Genomic DNA, 18,840 nt, shown 5'->3' on the forward strand with positions numbered 1-18,840 from the left:
CAATAAAATTCATATCCAGATATGGAGAATTTCTATAAATCAATAAGATATAGATGAAAGGAAAGAAAAATGCTCCAAAAAATGTGTTCAGACACTTCCCAAAAGTGAAAATGGTCATAAGTATGTGGAAAAAGGCTAAGATCTTAAATAATCAGGGAAAGGCAAATTAAACAAACCCACAATCAGAAGCTCCCATCCCCTGGATTATTGGGAAGAGGGTTAAAGGTCCTTCAAAGTCACTCTGAACAACTGTGTCAATATCTGACATGCTTTCCTAATGCAGATTTTCAAAACAATCTTCTCCTCCCAGCACACCCAAACTCTACCTATTTGTGTTTTTAAGCTTGGAATGCAGAAAAGGACAGGAAATGGTATTAAAATTGGCACTACTTCATTTCTACCAAGAAGTCAACCTATCTTTCTCTGACTTATTTCACTTAGCATAATACACTCTACTTCCATCCACATCATTGGAAATTTAAGTTTTCATTCTTTTTGAGGGCCGAGTAATATTCCATTATATACACATATATGTATATATAATGGAATGTATGTGTGTGTATATATATATACACACACATATACATACAAACACACACATATACTTACCTACACATCTTCTTTATCCATTCATCAGTCGATGGACATTTGGGCTCTTTTCATAGGTTGGCTATTATTGATAATGCTGCTGTAAACATTGGGGTGCATATACTCCTCCAAATCTGTATTTCTGTGTCCTCTGGGTAAATACCTAGTAGTGCCACTGCTGGATCATATAATTCTATTTTTAACTTTTTGAGGAACCTCTATACTGGCTACACCAGTTTACATTCCCTTTCTTTCTTTTCTTTTCTTTTTTTTTTTTTGCTTGTTTTAAAGATAGTATGTATTCATTTATGAGAGACACAGAGAGGCAGAGACATAGGCAGAGGGAGAAGCAGGCTTCTCACAGGGAGCCCAATGTGGGACTCAATCCTAGGACCCCGGGACCATGACCTGAGCCAAAGGCAGATGCTCAACTGCTGAGCCACTAGGCCTCCCCTAGTTTGCATTCTTAAGGAAGGCACATGTTGTGCTATATGTAAGTGACGAATCACTGAAATCTACTCCCAAACCAATACTGTGTTGTATGTTAACTATGTAAAATTTAATATTTTTTTTAATTTTTATTTATTTATGATAGTCACACAGAGAGAGAGAGAAAGAGAGGCAGAGACATAGGCAGAGGGAGAAGCAGGCTCCATGCACCGGGAGCCCGACGTGGGATTCGATCCTGGGTCTCCAGGATCGCGCCCTGGGCCAAAGGCAGGTGCTAAACCGCTGCGCCACCCAGAGATCCCAACTACGTAAAATTTAAATTAAAAAATTAAACATTAAAATTTAAAAACACTCAGAACACTTTTTTTTTTTTTTTTTTTTTTTTTTTAATGTCACTCTACACTCTCAATTTAGGCTATTCTGAAAGATCAGTCCAATGACAGATATTCAAGTTGTCTCAGGAAAAAGTTATACAATTTTCTGGGGCGGGGGAGAAGGAGGATAAAACAAATACAGAATAAAAAGATCTGTCTTGGGGAACCTAGATAACTCTGTCAGTTAAGCATCCGACTTTTGATCTCAGTTCAGGTCTTTGATCTCAGAGTTGTGAGTTCAAGCCCTACATTGGGCTCCATGCTGGGTGTGGAGTCTACTTAAATAAATAAAAATCTAAAAAAAAAAAAAAAAAAAGATCGTCTTAAATCCGTAATTTTTAAGAAAACAAACAAACTTCTATTTATTTATTCCAGAGAGAGAGAAAGACAGCAAGTGAAGGAGTAGGGAAAAGGACAAGGCGACTCTGTACTGAGCTCTGAGCCTGACGCAGGACTAGATCCCAGCATCCTGAGATCATGACCTGAGCCAAAACCAAGAATCAGATGCTTAACTGACTGCTCCACCCAAGCGCCTTCGTCTTAAATCTGTAATTTAAGGAATGGTGCTGGTCATCTAAGTTGAGAAAAAAATGCTGAAATGCAATAGAGATCTATTTACCCTGTCTGTACTGCATTCAGTCACATGGCTAAACTGGCCTTTCAAGCTCATTCATAGCCCTTTTCTCTGCTTTGGTGATTTTTCTTCTTTGTTCCTAAAAAACATGCCCATCCTTCCCCGTCCTCATCTAGAACAAGAGAACAACAGATCTAGAGTTTAGGTTGCAGAATTTCATCTTGTGGAAGTGAACCTAAAAGGCTTAGCAAGGTTTGCCCAAGATCACAAAAGTTTAGATGAAGATGATTACTTTGGCCTGAGGGCCCCTTTAGCAGCTGAGGCAAAGGCTTTTTCCCAGGCCCTAGGCAGTATGGACTGCCCCCAATTTTCCTGCCTCATCTATTTCTCCTTCCCTACCAGAAAAGCCCCATTGGCAAAAAGTTAAGATAAAACCTTTCAACTTTTAAAAAAGCCTCTCCTTGGTCTTCATTTACTGTTTTGATTTCCTTGTATACCAAAACTCCTCAAAAATACTGTCTGTTCTTGGGGTCTCCAATTTCTCTCCACCTCTTCTTGTTTATGCCCTATCATGGCATGGAAACTGCTCATCAAGGGCACCATGAACTCCCATACTGCTAAATCCAACAGCCAATTATTCTCCTTTAATTTTAATTCCAGTGTATTAACAGTGTTATATTAATTTTAGATGTACATTATAGTGATTCAATAGTTCCATATCTTACTCAGTGCTCATCAAGATAAGTCTATTAAGGGGGCACCTGGGTGGCTCAGTCAGTTAAGTGGCTAATGTTGGCTCAAGTCATGATCTAGCCCCACGTTGGGCTCCATGCTCAGCAAGGAGTCTGCCTCTCCCTCTCCTTCTGCCCCTCTCCTTGCTCATAAAATCTCCCTCAAATAAATAACTGAAATCTTTAAAAAAAAAAAAAAAAAAAGATAAGTCTATTCCTAATCCCTTCACCTATTTCACCCATGCCTCCACCCACCTCCCCTTCCGTAAGCATCAGTTTGTTCTCTATAGTTAAGATTCTATTTTTTATTAGGTCTCTCTTTTCCCCCTCCTTTGTTCATTTTTTAAATTTCACATAAGAGTGAAATCATATGGTATTTGTCTTTCTCTGACTGGCTTATCTCACCTAGCATTATACTCTCTAGATCCATCCATATTGTTACAAATGGCAAGATTTCATTCTTTTTAATGGCCAAATAATACTCACAAAAGAGTGAGTATAGAGTATTATCCACCTCACATCTTCTTTATCTATTCATCTCCTGATGGATACTTGGGCTGCTGCCGTATTTGCCTATCCTAAGTAATGCCACAATAAACATAGTGGTACATGTAACTATTTGAATTTGTGCTTTTGTAATTTGGAGGTAAATACCCAGTAGTGTGATTCCTGGATTACAGCGTAGTTCTATTTCTAATTTTTTGAGGAACCTCCATACTGTCTTCCACAGTGGCTGCACCAGTTTGGATTCCACCAACAGTAGTACACTAGGGTTCCTTTTCCTCCACATCTTCGCCAACACTTGTTTTTTGTGTGAGATATCACTCAGTGATATCTGTCATTTTGATTTGCATTTCCCTGACGATGAGTGATGTTGAACATCTTTCCATGTGTCTGTTGGCCATTTGATATCTTCTTTGGAGAAATGTCTGTTAATCTCTTCTGCCCATTTTTAATTAGATTATTTGATTTTTTTTTCAGTGTTGAGTTGCGTAAGTTCTTTATATACTTTGGGTACAACCCTTTATCAGATATGTCACTTGCAAATACCTTCTCCCATTCAGTAGGCTGTCTTTCAGTTTTGTTGGTTGTTTCCTTTTGTGCAGAAGCTTTTTCTTTTGATGTAGTCCAATAATTTATTTTTGCTTTTGTTTCCATTGCCTTCAGGAGACGTATCTAGAAAGATGTTGCTATAACCAGTGTCAGAGAAATTACTGCCTGTGCTCTCTTCTAGGATTTTTATGGTTTCAAGTTTCATATTTAGGTCCTTAATCCATTTAGTTTAGTTTTATGTATGGGTGTAAGAAAGTGGTCCACTTTCATTCTTTTGCATGTAGCTGCCCAGTTTTCCCAACACCATTGTTGAAGAGACCTTTTACCCTTGCATATTCTTTTCTCCTTTGTCAAAGATTAAGTGACCATGTAAGTGTGGGTTTATTTCTGGGCTTTCTATTCTGTTTTATTGATCTGTGTGTCTATTTTTTGTGCCAGAACTTTACTGTTTTGATTACCACAGCTTTGTAATATAACTTGAAGTCTGGAATTGTGATACCTCCAATTTTTTTCTTTTTCAAGAATACTTTGGGGCTATTGGGGGGGTCTTTCTTGGTTCCATTCCAATTTTAGGATTATTTGTTCTAGTCCTGTGAAAAATGCTGTTGGTATTTTGGTAGGGATTGCGTTAAATCTGTAGGTAGCTTTGGGTAGTATATACATTTTAATAACATTTGTTCTTTTGATCCATGAGCATGTAGAATATCTTTCCATTTCCTTGTGTCTTCAATTTCTTTCTTTTTTTTTTTTTAAAGATTTTATTTATTTATTCATGATAGTCACAGAGAGAGAGAGAGAGAGGCAGAGACACAGGCAGAGGGAGAAGCAGGCTCCATGCACCGGGAGCCCAATGTGGGATTCGATCCCGGGTCTCCAGGATCGCCCCTGGGCCAAAGGCAGGCGCCAAACCGCTGCGCCACCCAGGGATCCCAATTTCTTTCATCAATATTTTATAGTTTTCAGAATACAAGTCTTTTACTTTTACCTCTTTGGTTATGTTTATTCCCAGGTATTTTACTATTTTTGGTGCAACTGTAAATGGGACTATTTTCTTAATTTCTCTTTCTGCTGCTTTTTTATCAGTGTATGGAAATCCAACAGATTTCTGTATATTGATTTTGTATCCTGTGACCTTACTGAATTCATTTATCAGTTCTAGTAATTTTTGGTGGAGTCTTTAGGGTTTTCTATATATATAATCATGTCATCTACAAATACTGGAAGTTTTATTTCCTCCTTACTGATGTGGATGCCTTTTATTTCTTTTGTTGTCTGCTGTGGCAAGAACTTCCAGGAATATGTTGAACAAAAATAGAGTGTACATCCTTGTCTTGTTCCTGATCCTAGGGGAAAAATTCTCAGTTTTTTTCCCCACTGATAATGATGTTGGCTCTGGGTTTTTCATATAAAGCCTTTATTATGTTGAGGTATGTTCCCTCTAAACCTACCTTATTGAGTGTTTTTTATCATGAATGGATGTACTTTTTCTGCATCTACTGAAATGATGATACAATTTTTATCCTTTCTCTTAATTGATGTGATGTATCACATTGATTAATTTATGAAAATTGCAAATATCCAACAGTCAATTCTTTTTTTTTTTTTTTTTTCAACAGTCAATTCTTATTCCTCATAGTACTCTGGCTATTGCTAGACTTTGACACAGTTAATCACTTCCTCCTTGAAATAATTTTTTTGGGGGGCTACCATAGCAATTTTCTCTTTTCTACAACCTCAGTGGCCATTTCTCCTCAGTCTTGTTTCCTAGACCATCTTCATCCCCCTCCCCACCACTGAGTGCCTAGCACTTAGTCACTCAGACCACTTTTCTCAACTTCTCTTATTTCTGGGATGATCTCATCCTGTCCCATGATATATATTTATACACAGATATATCCCATGTTTTTATCTTCAATGTAGAGTTCTCCTCTGAACTTCAACTCCATAATCTAACTGCCTTCTAGATATCTCAACTTATCAAATTTAACATGTCTCCAAAACGAGGCTTTGTCTGTCCCCAATCTGTTCCTCTCCCTCAATCTTCCCAAGCTCAGCAAATGGCATCTTCAAGTTGTTCAGTCCAAAAACTTTGGAATCCATCCTTGTCTTCTCTTTCACACAATCTATATTCACTTTATCAACAAACCCTATTGCTCTATCTTTAAAACATATCCAGAATCTAACTACTAACCATCAAGCCACCAATCACCTCTTGCCTGGATCTTGCAGTATCCTCCTAGTTTGTCTCTCTGCCTTTTGCCCTTATCTCCTTTAGCCTATTCCCTACATATCAATCACAGTGATCTTTTAAAACCTAGACCAGATCTCATTCCTCTGCCCAAACCTTCTAGTAGCTCCCATCTCACATAATAATGCCCCACACGGTCTGATCCCAAGGCTAGCCTCTCATCCAGACATATTCTGCTTCAGCTACCATGGCTCCCTTGTTGTTCCTCTCACACACTGAGAAAGCTCCTGCCTTTGGATCTTTGATCTTGCTATCCTACCTCTCTGGAATGCTTTTTCCCTAGACAATCACCAGACTAGCCCCCTAACTTCCTTCATGGCTCACTCAAAAATCACCAGTTCAAGTGAGGTCCTTCTTGACCATGCTACATAAAATGAATGCAATATCTTTTCTACCTAATGAATAAAAATCCCATGTGTAGAGGCAATGTTATCCCCTGTTATATTTTCAATGCCCATGACAATGCTTAACAAAGAGTAAGTGCTCAATAAATATTACTGAATGACTAAGTGAATGCATTCCTTTCACCTGCCACTCTTGCACACTGTATTGCACTCCTAATGTCCTCTGCTCTCTTTGCAACCTGCCACTCTTTTAGGCATTGAAACTCACTGGACTACACAGATTTTTTACATAATTTGACTCCTAAAAGACTCTATTAGGTACCTTTCTCACAAAAACTTCATTTCGGGTGCCTGGATGGCTACGTCAATTAAGTGTCTGCCTTCAGTTCAGGTCATGATCCCAGGGTGCTAGGATCAAGACCCATGTCTGGATCCCTGCTAGCGGGGAGCCTGCTTCTCCCTCTGCCCTCACCTTGCTCATGTTCTCCCTCACCTTGCTCATGTTCTCTCTCAAATAAATAAATAAAATCTTTTTAAAAAAATTTCATTTCAACAAATGCATTTAATAGCCTACTCTAAGAGTCTTATAAATAGATGGTGGTTGGTGGGCTGGAGAATAGTCATTTGGACCTCAGAGAGATAAATAATCTTATTCAAAAAAAAAAAAATCTTATTCACTGAACATCTAAAGAGAAGTCTCTAGCAAAATGTCATTACATTCAATTCTCAGTTCTGATTCCCCATGACTTGGATAGCTAATAGAGATGACAAAAACCATCATTCAAGTAAAATGAAAGCACATATCCATACAAAGGCTTATATATGAATGTTCATAATGGTTTTAATTATAATAGCACAAAACAAAAAGGAAAGAAAGATGGAAGGAGGGAGGCAGGGAGGGAGAACCCACAGGGAATAGATAAACTGGGGTATACCCATACAATGGAATACTATGCAGCAATTAAAAGAAATGAACAATTGATATACACAACATAGATGAATCTTAAAATAATTATGCTAGGTGAAAGAGGCCCAACGCCCCAAAAGAGAATGAATACCCTACATGGTTTCAATTATACCAAAATTCTAGAAAGTATAACCAATAAGGACAGAAAGCAGATCAGTGCTTCAACAGGGACAGGGTTCAGGGCAAAAAAAAGGAAGGAATTCAAAAGGGAATAAGGAAACTTTCAGGGGTAATGAATATGCTCATTATCTTGATTTTGATGAGAGTTTTAAGGGTATATACATACCATACAATTAAACCTCAATAAAGCTGGAAAAAAACAAAAATCCAATATACAGTACCCTGACTATACAGCTTAAGTGGGATATATTAAAAGAAAAAAAAAAAAAAAAAAACTGCAAAGAAAAAAAAAAAACACACTATTGAACTTTAGATTTATTGTCTGTAACGGAACTATCTGAAACTATTTTGAGTCTACCGTAAAACCAAGCAAGTGAAAAAATACACTGATGCTACTGAGAACCAGGTTCTCACCATGAGAGAAGGGACTTCAGATATGGAATGGGAGAAGGATTAAAATTTAGAGCATTGTTCATGAACACAATTTTTAAAATAAACGTATTTCCTAGCTCTACAGACCAAAAGAACCTACAATCAGGGATGTGTGAGTGGCTCAGTGGTTGGCGTCTACCTTCAGCTCAGGGCATGATCCCAGGGTCCTATGATCGAGTCCTGCATCAGGCTCCCTGCAGGGAGCCTGCTTCTCCCTCTACCTATGTCTCTGCCTCTCTCTGTGTGTCTCTCATGAATAAATGAATAAAATATTAAAAAAAAAAAGAACCTACAATCAACGATATCCCAGAAGTACTGAACACATGTATAGCCCAGATCTTGGTTTCTCAGTACCATTTCCTTCTAAAAGAAACCAGGAATCTTTGGAGAAAAAGCCAATTTCCAGGTTGGAACAGAGAAAATACAAGGTAGGCCTGGAACACTGCTGTGCCAGAAAGAAAAGGTAGTGTTCATAAATTGTAGGAAACATGTCAAAGAACACTGAAGTTACCTGGAACACACTCACGCTCCCACTAGCCAAATCTAGGACAATTTGAGCATCAAAATAAACAACAGAATGGATTCTATCACTCTGAAATCTTTTTTACAGATTTTATGTATTTATTTAAGCAGCGGGAGGGACAGAGCAAGAGAGATAGGGAGACTCCCCACTGAGCATGGAGCCCGACACAGGGCTCAATCCCAGGACCCTGAGATCATGACCTGAGACGAAGTCAGACACATAACCCACTCAGCCACCCAACCAACTCAGCCACCCAGATGCCTCTATCACATTGAATTTTTTAAAAAAAGGATCTGAGACCCTACAGGTATTTCTAAAATAATAATAATGATGATGATGATGATAAAAAATAAAGTGAAGAGGGAAAACTCATCTTTACTGAAAAATACAAATAAATGTAGAAGGAAACAGAATCAGGTAAGTCACCATTTTGCAGCTACCATATTAAGAAAGTATGTAGGTAGGAATCATAAATGGAAGCTGAAAACACTGGGTAAAAGACTGGAGGCACAGGATATTCCCAGAGTTTTAGGTTCACAGCAAAACTGAGAGGAAGATACAAAGATTTACCATATATCCCTGCCCTAACACTCGCATAGCCTTTTTTTTTTTTTGCCCCCGGAGAACCTATTTTTATTCCCGGTTGAGACCTTGAGCCTCTTCTCTCCATGTAAAGGGTACAGCAATGTCAGGGCACAATGAGGTCAGTATCTGCTCCTCACCAAACCACCCCCACCAGCCCCTGGGCCACAGCTCTAATGCTAACTGATGAGGAGCTGAGCCAGCCAGCTTTCCTCAGGACGGACAATGGCTTCATGAGAAATACAAACATGTTTGCAGTAAAATAAGGAGTCACTATCTTAACCAGAAAGGGGGTGCAAATGGTGGCATCTCAGGCACTGAGACAGGCGAGGGGAGATGGGGTTTGAGGATTAAGGGTCTCCCGCGGTATGTGTATGGGGGGGGAAGGCTATCCTTTATTCTCTGCATTGAGAGTCTCTGATCCCATGCCCCATTATCAATATTGCCCAGCAGAGTGGTCCATTTGTTACAGTGGATGAACCTACACTGTCACATCATTATTACCCAAAACCCATAGTTTACATTAGGGTTCACTCTTGATGTTGTACATTTTATGGGTTTGGACAAATACATAATGACATGTATCTATCATTATAGTATCATACAGAGTAGTTTCACTGCCCTAAAAATCCCCTGTGCTCTACCAACTCACCCCTCCCTCCCCTCTAAAGCCCTGGCGATCACAGTTCTTTTTTTTTTTTTTTTAAAGATTTTATTTATTTATTCATGATAGACACAGAGAGAGAGGGGCAGAGATACAGGCAGAGGGAGAAGCAGGCTCCCTGCGGGGAGCCCGATGTGGGACTTGATCCCAGGTCTCCAGGATCACACCCTGGGCTGAAGGGCGGTGCTAAACCGTTGAGCTACCCCAGCTGTCCAACCACCGTTCTTTTTACTTTTACTTTTTTTTAAAAATATAAACAGAAAAGTAAAAATAAGTGGAATATCATGGAATTACAAAGCCACCATAATTCTGAAGAATTTTAAATGGCACACATAAAAAGGGATACACAATAGCATTCTAGTTTTGTAAAAATACATATTTGCATAGCAAAAAGACAGCAAAAACTATGACAAAATATCTTGCTATCTCTGGCTGAAGGAATTATGAGTGATTTTGTGTCCTTTATAATATTTTGTATTTCCAAAATTTACCGAATAAAGCAAATATTACTCATGGTCACAGTTATTAAATAGTAAAGTAAAAACAAACAAACAAACAAACACATAAATCACAAAAAAAAAAAATAGTAAAGTCAACAAGCCACTTGGCATTACAGATTTTGAAATATTATCCAAATTCTAGCCACATTCTCTAAAGAAGGATCTAGGACATTAGGCAATCATAGCATCCATAATGTTTCTTTAACACTATTCTTAGAAAATAAATCTAGGTTCAAAATAAGGATATTTGGGATCCCTGGGTGGCGCAGCGGTTTGGCGCCTGCCTTTGGCCCAGGGCGCGATCCTGGAGACCCGGGATCGAATCCCATATCGGGCTCCCGGTGCATGGAGCCTGCTTCTCCCTCTGCCTATGTCTCTGCCTCTCTCTCTCTCTCTCTCTATCATAAATAAATAAAAAAAAATTTAAAAATTAAAAAAAAAACAAAATAAGGATATTTAATGTGACAGAAAGACCATAATAAATGGTGCAAACTTTATAGTTTTCCATTAACCTATGCTGCCTTGTGAAGGGCTCTGGGGGCTTCCATATGAGGGAAAAAACATTGGGTAGGACTCCCATTAGATTGCTGAAACCATTCCTCCCAGGTGCAATTCTTTATGAAATAAAACCACACATTCTGATCTTAGTACAAATTTCTGGAAGTTCTCCCACAGTTCTTGCACTTCCAGCTGCTCAGAGAGCATGACTTTTACTGCAGGGTGTTAACCATTTACTGATATGTCCAGAACTCACAGTGAGGATCTGAAAGAGCAATGACTAAGACCCAAACAAATAAACCTGGGCTTCCAAGTATATCTCAAACTGCCACCGCTGGCCCTACCTGCTGAGGGACCTGCCTATTGTCATCCCAGACCATTCTGGCCTTTACTCTAAGCTCCAGCCACCATGGCCTCTACATTCCTGATTCTTAAACAAGCAAATTTATTCTCAACCAGGGCCTTTGCCCTGGCCCTCTGCCTAGAACATTTTACCCCTGATTCTTTACATTGTAAGCAAAGAGGAGAAACAGAAAGGGGTCAGAGAAAAAGCAAAAAGCAAACTCCCTGCAGGAGAGTCAGAGATCTAGGGGTTGAGAAGGAGATCAGCCTTCCCTACCCAATGATACAAGATGAAGAAGGTCAGCCTGAGGCCAGAGTTAGCTTTCTGTCAACAAGATGGCTATGAAGCAGGTTCCAGAAGAAATATATCTAACTGCAATTCCAGGATCTCAGTACCCTGATATGCCATGTAAAATGGACAAGAATAAAACGAAAAAGAAAAAAAAAGAAGAAGAAAAAGGCCTTCACATTCTAAAAAGATGTACCCATCAAGGCAGTCTGTGCCCAGATCTTGACTAATGTAAACTAGGACTTGTCAAATGTTTCCACTGAGGTGTTCCTAAATGCCTGCAGAAAACGTTCTTATCCTTTTGGGACTGTCAGGGTACCATTCAAACTCTACTCTAAAATTTATTTGAAAAAAATCCTATTTTACTTTAAAAATGCATATTAATTCTAGTTTCTATGCCTAATTTTCATTACAAAAATGTTTTTAATTCCTTACCAGTTAAAGTACTAACCCTCAAGCCCCAACACCATTCCCCCCAATCTCCTGATAAAATTGGCACTCCAACAAGTTCTATCATGTTCATCCTGAAGCTCCATAAACTTCCAATATGCCTACCACAACCCAAGGAACCAAGTTTGGAAATAAAACTCTTCAGCAAACAATCATTCTTAGAATAACCAGGAAGTTCTTAGTCTGCAGTTTTTGGCTAGGGCTTTGGTTTGTTCTCTGGTAAAACTCCTTTAGAAAAACCCTACTCTTCTCTTAGCTTAAGAAGGCTGCTCACAACATGGGCCAAAGAGCTTCAATGAGTAGAATGCTCTCAGAAGAAAAGGGCAGTGGTAGCCCCAGAACCCTGCTAGAGAACCAGGCAAAGGCTGGAGAAACTGACACAGGTAATAAAGTAAAAATACCATAGGAAAGAAGTGGGGCTTCTGGCTTTTCCTTGCAAATATTTCACAAGAATAAAGGTAGCCTACAAGAAGTGCAAGTGGTAGTGGAAGGGGGAATCATATTATTAACTAAGATTCATCATGCACCTGGAGAACAAGCAAAATTAGGAACTGGATCCATTAATCCAGGTGAATGTTAACAAGAAATACAAGTTCTTATTTAATAAATATCTTTAATTTTAAGCATCTCCTCCACTCACCAAACCTTTAGGGCATATTTAGGTTCAGGTTTCTTTCCCATGTCTCCCTGCTGAAGGGTTACAAAAAGCTACCTTGGGGAAACTGATGTTAAGATTTTTGCCATTTGTATAGATGGGAAAACACTTGGAAATACCTCTTGATCTAAACTCTATCACTTGTGGTTGCCAAAGCCATGAAAGGAAGAATCTACTATAGGCTTAGAGTGGAGTGACGCTGAGGAAAACAAATGTGCCAACAAACCACCAAGGCAAAGGAAGATCTCTTTACAAAGCTAAGTAAACATAGGACTCCGTGACATGAACAAGCCATGTCTTACTTTCACATCCACTAAAACACACATTAAACAGCAACTGAGGGACGCCTGGGTGGCTCAGCAGTTGAGCGTCTGCCTTTAGCTCAGGACGTGATCCCAGGGTCCCGGGATCAAGTCCCCACATCGGGCTTCCTGCATGGAGCCTGTTTCTCCCTCTGCCTCTGTCTCTGCCCCTCTCTCTCTCTCTCTGTGTGTGTCTCTCATGAATAAATAAGTAAAATCTTAAAAAAAAAAAAAAAAAAAACTGAAAACAAATCTTTTTTTATAAAAGCTAAATTATTCTAGGAGTTTCCTTCATCTAAATATTTCAAAGTATCTTATCTGGGATAAGATATTGGACCTAAAGCTGAGCTAGAAAAAAATACCAAGCCAGAAAAACCACATTTCATAAGGAAAGTCAATTCCAGAGGCACCAGGTTTTTTTTGTTTTTAAAGATTTTATTTATTGAGATGCCTGGGTGGCTCAGTGGTTGAGCGTTTGCCTTCAGCTCTAGGTGTGATCCTGGAGTCCCAGGATCAAGTCCCACATCAGGCTCCCTGCAGGGAGTCTACTGGTCCCTCTACCTGTCTCTGCCTCACTCTCTATGTCACTCATGAATAAATAAATAAAATCTTAAAAAAATATATTTTATTTATGTGAAAGAGAGAGAGAGCACAAAGCATGGAGGGGTAGCAAGGGAGAGTGAGAAGCAGACTCCCAGGTGAGCAGAGAACCCGACTCAGGGCTCGATCCCAGGACCCCAGGATCATGACACAAGCCAAAGGCAGACATTTAACCAAATGAGCCACTTAGCCATCTCCAGAAGCACCAGGTTGTGAACTTCTGCCTCTGATAATGATAGACCCTAAAGGTGCTGCCATCTAATTTCTCCCACCATTCCAAAAGAATAGAGAAAATCCACACAGACATTAGGAGAAAAAAATGGGAATGAAAAACCAATCCAAAATGTCTTACAACATGCCATAGTCCCCCAATATGTTAGAAATGGAAAGCAGTCTTCTCCCCACTCTTTTTAAAAAGATTTTATTTATTTATTCATGAGAAATACAGAGAAAGAGGCAGAGATATTGGCAGAGGGAGAAGCAGGCTCTGTGCAGGGAGCCCAATGCGGGACTCTATTCCAGGACCTTGGTATCACGCCCTGAGCCAAAGACAGATGCTCAACCACTGAGCCACCCAGCGGCCCTCTCCCCACCTTTTTAAAGACAAAATCAGGGTGCTGCTCCCCTAAAGCCAAAGCCTCCATGTTCTCAGACTGCTATCCCACATGTCAACATTCAAAGATCAGTATCAAAGGGAGTCAATGCCCTAACTTAACATAGCAAAGCTAAAAATATCTCTAACTCCCTCACCCACTACCTATCTATCCCATTCTTCCCACGTTTGTATAGATTTCATCATCCTCCCAAGTTTTACCTGTTCGATCTTCAACTTGCCCCACATATGCAATAAGTCACCAAGTCCTATGAATTCCACCAGAACAACTCTGACCTTTTACTCCTCCTATGGGGTGAAGTGACCCCAACAGTTCAAATACTCACTAACCTTTCTATCTAAAGGTAGAAAGTACTACCTTAAGTGCTACCACAGACCTAATTGGTCTTTACTATCTACAAGCCATCTCTTCTGTACACTGCTAAATAACATTCCTAAAAATTAAAGGTCTAATGAATGTTCTTCTGTAAAAACTTCCATCAATTCAATGTTGCCTTTATTTTGTTTTTCCCATGCTGCCTTTAAAACAAATTCTCTTGCCATCAGGGAAATACAAATGAAAACTACAATGAGATACCACCTCACACCAGTGAGAATGGGGAAAATTAACAAGGCAGGAAACAACAAATGTTGGAGAGGATGCGGAGAAAAGGGAACCCTCTTACACTGTTGGTGGGAATGTGAACTGGTGCAGCCACTCTGGAAAACTGTGTGGAGGTTCCTCAAACAGTTAAAAATAGACCTGCCCTACGACCCAGCAATTGCACTGTTGGGGATTTACCCCAAAGATACAAATGCAATGAAACGCCGGGACACCTGCACCCCGATGTTTCTAGCAGCAATGGCCACGATAGCCAAACTGTGGAAGGAGCCTCGGTGTCCAACGAAAGATGAATGGATAAAGAAGATGTGGTTTATGTATACAATGGAATATTACTCAGCTATTAGAAATGACAAATACCCACCATTTGCTTCAACGTGGATGGAACTGGAGGGTATTATGCTGAGTGAAGTAAGTCAGTCAGAGAAGGACAAACATTATATGTTCTCATTCATTTGGGGAATATAAATAATAGTGAAAGGGAAAATAAGGGAAGGGAGAAGAAATGTGTGGGAAATATCAGAAAGGGAGACAGAACATAAAGACTGCTAACTCTGGGAAACGAACTAGGGGTGGTAGAAGGGGAGGAGGGCGGGGGGTGGGAGTGAATGGGTGACGGGCACTGGGGGTTATTCTGTATGTTAGTAAATTGAACACCAATAAAAAAATAAATTAAAAAAAAAAAAAAAAAAAAAAAAAAAAAAACAAATTCTAACTCCTCCCTAACTTGATTCCAGGCTATCACTCCAGTCTCACTCTGGTCATCCCTCTAATGTGTAACCAGTTCTATACCAAATAAGATAGGTCATCATTCTTTAGCATATGTCATACTTGCCCTTCTACTATGCCTTTACTCATGCTATTACTTCTAATTATCCTCTCATGTCTAGTCAGCAGTATTACCAATCAACCTCTCTCCTAAAAGCACAAATTGAGAGAGAAAGCAACCCATCACAGGCAAGGTAATTACATGAATCTATAGTCTCAGAAGTAGCATGGGTTTGAAAAAGGAGCACCACTTTGGAAACCAAAGGCCCAGTTTGTCATTTTCTGCCAAAGTTATACTGAGTGAGCCATTTGCTTTTCTGAGCCTCAATCTCATCTCTAAAGTATATCTGCCCTACCTAACACACAGGATTATCAAGATAATCAAGTAGGATAAAGTGTGCTAAAATGCTGTGAGATGATGAACTAAAGCAGTACTTAAGAGGGAAATTTACAGTTTTAATTGTTTTTATTAGGAAAAAAACATAAGCACATTCTTTAAGATTTATTTATTCATTTGAGAGTAAGCAAGAAAGCACAAGCAGGAGTGGCAGGGAAAAGGGCAGAGAGAATCTCAAGCAGACTCCCTAGTGAGTACAGAGCTGATGTGGGGTTCAGTATCATGACCCTGAAATCATGACCTAAGCCAAAACGAAGAGTTGGGTGCTTAACCAACTGCACCACAGAGGTGCCCTGGTAAGCTCATCCTTAAAAAGTTTGAAAGTGGGCAGCCTGGGTGGCTCAATGGTTTAGCACCACCTTCAACCCAGGGCGTGATCCTGGAGACCAGAGATCGAGTCCCACGTCAGGCTCCCTGCATGGAGCCTGCTTCTCCCTCTGCCTGTGTCTCTGCCTCTCTCTCTCTCTCTCTGTTTCACATGATAAATAAATAAAATCTGGCAGCCCTGGTGACTCAGCGGTTTAGCGCCGCCTTTAGTCCAGGGCCTGATCCTGGAGACCCGGGATCGAGTCCCACGTCGGGCTCCCTGCATGGAGCCTGCTTCTCCCTCTGCCTGTGTCTCTGCCTCTCTCTCTCTCTCTCTCTCTGTGCCTCTCATTAATAAATAAAAAATAAAATCTTAAAAATAAATAAATAGGGATCCCTGGGTGGCGCAGCGGTTTAGCGCCTGCCTTTGGCCCAGGGCGCGATCCTGGAGACCCGGGATCGAATCCCACGTCTGGCTCCCAGCGCATGAAGCCTGCTTCTCCCTCTGCCTATGTCTCTGCCTCTCTCTCTCTCTCTCCCCGTGTGACTATCATAAATAAATAAAAATTAAAAAAAAAAGAAAATAAATAAATAAATAAATAAATAAATAAAATCTTAAAAAAAAAAAGAAGTTTGAAAGTACTGTTAAATAAACCCTAATGAAGTAGAAGAAAGAATATTATAAAGTAGAGGTTACAAAGAAATCAAACACAAATAGAGGGAATCACGAAAGTCAAAGGACAGTTTTTAAAAACATTAGTAGAATTATTCAATGTTTGTGTAAATGAGGAGGAAGCCTATAAAAGTAAGTTATTGTCATCCAATAGAGATGAAACTTAAAAAAAAAAAAAAAAAGGAGCTGAAGGGTCTTTTCCTTTTCCTTCAAAAAGGAAAGGATTTCTCAACCTCAGCACTACTGATATTTGAGGACAACAGTTATGTGTAGGATGGAGTTTTCCTATGCAATGTAGGATGCTTAGCAACATCCCTGGTCTCTGCCCACAAGATGCCAGTAGCATCCTTCCCTTACCTTCCAGAAGTCATCACAGTCAAAACTGTTTTCAGACATTGTAAATTGTCCCCTGGGAGGCAAAATCATCCCAGGTTGAGAAACACTGCTCTAAGAGAACAAAAGGCCACATCACATTATACCAGCTAAGACTATTCATAGCTATTTCTAATTTTAGAATAGCTTGCTGCTCTACCCATTAAGACTGTGGGATGACCAGCAAGCCAAGGCAGGAAGGGCAAGACTGAAAAAATAGGCAGGTCTCAGATGTTCAGCAAAATTGCAGTATTCAATTTTGAGAGAACCAGGAAAACTACAAGCTCTAAAACAGAGGAAGAGTTGCCACAAGTAACAGAAGTATCACTTCTATTTGGGAGTGACTGGATGATTAGAGCTCGAAAACTACTGTGAAACATCAAAAATTGATCAAATTCCAAGAAGTGAAATACCCCAGCAGAGCAAGAGAAGAAGACAGTACCTATGGAATATATTTTTTAAGACTCTGAACTTCATAAGTAATAAAATAATTCATTTGAAATGTTAAAAAATCATCTCATCTGAGAATTATATATTTATTCTTTTTTAAAAACTCCAGTCATGGGGCACTTGGGTGGCTCAGTTGGCTAAGTGTCTGCCTTCAGCTCAGGTCATGATTCTAGGGTCCTAGGATCGAGCCCTGTGTCCGGCTCCTTGCTCAGCAGGAGCCTGCTTCTCCTTCTCTCCACCACCTCATTCATGCTTTCTCATGCTCTCTCTCTCAAATAAATAAAATCTTTAAAAACAAAAAACAGGGCAGCCTGGGTGGCTCAGCAGTTTAGCGCCGCCTTCAGCCCAGGGCATAATCCTAGAGTCCCATGTTGGGCTCCCTGCATGGAGCCTTGTTCTCCCTCTGCTGTGTCTCTGCCTCTCTCTCTCTTTCTCTCTGCGTCTCTCATGAATAAATAAATAAAATCTTTTTAAAAATAAATAAATAAAATAAAAACAAAAAGAAAAACAGAAACACTCCAGTTACATAGCTATACTATTCTGAAACAAACCACAATTACATTCTCACCACTTCTAAATAAATAATAATAAAGTCCACAGAAGCATGACTTTTTTTTTTAATAATTAAGAATCTAACAAGGAAAACAGAATTCCAAGAAGCCAAGATAGAAGACAGCATGTATATATCGATTATACCCATCAGGAGCATCTAAAATCCAATTTAAACTTGACAAGATTCTAGGGGGTGCCTGAAAATATAATTCTGAGAACCCAAATGATAAAAAGCAAAAAGTGATGCAGACACCTGGGAACTCTAATGCCATCTTAAGAACCATGAGAGCCAAGTAAGACAGTCTGATGGTGTACCCCTCCAGCACTATCCTCCCCTATTTCTATTTATTCTACTTTATAGAAAGGAACTACAGAACCAGTTAGGGAGACTCCAACTGAACAAACTAGCAGTGTATAGCAAACCATATCAGGAAAAAAATAAATTAAAATGGTAATTTCTCTCCCAGCAATGAAGTGGAAATGGAGCAGAGACTCCTAAACAGTATAAATGAGGGAAAACTGATCCCCGAACCATATGACATCTGTTAGGATGAATGAGAACTGAACATAGTACTTCAGCAAAGAAAAAGGACCAATGTTCATTCTTTTTGAATCTGGAGAAGAGTAGTAGCATATTTTCCTAGGCTCCTGCAATGCTCAGTTCTACCAAGGTGGTTTGTTATAAACAGACAAAAACTATTCCTCAGTCAATAGGAAGCTTACAAACAACTAAATCCTATGTCATGAAAGGCTAGAATTAATTGAGAAGCCTTGTGGCTGGCCAGATGACCTGACATTAGACCGAAGATGAAAAGAAAAAGT

The 18,840-nt window shown here is 39.5% G+C and overlaps 1 protein-coding gene across 9 annotated transcripts in view; it reads right to left on the bottom strand.

Annotated features, from left to right (window-relative positions):
* The window catches only part of RAD54L2 (RAD54 like 2), a 127,148-nt gene that overhangs the window by 59,225 nt on the left and 49,083 nt on the right, over positions 1-18,840 (bottom strand). The gene's annotated exons all lie outside the window — the stretch shown is intronic.

Source organism: Canis lupus, chromosome 19 (assembly GCF_048164855.1).
Source record: "Canis lupus baileyi chromosome 19, mCanLup2.hap1, whole genome shotgun sequence".
NCBI classification, from domain to species: domain Eukaryota; kingdom Metazoa; phylum Chordata; class Mammalia; order Carnivora; family Canidae; genus Canis; species Canis lupus.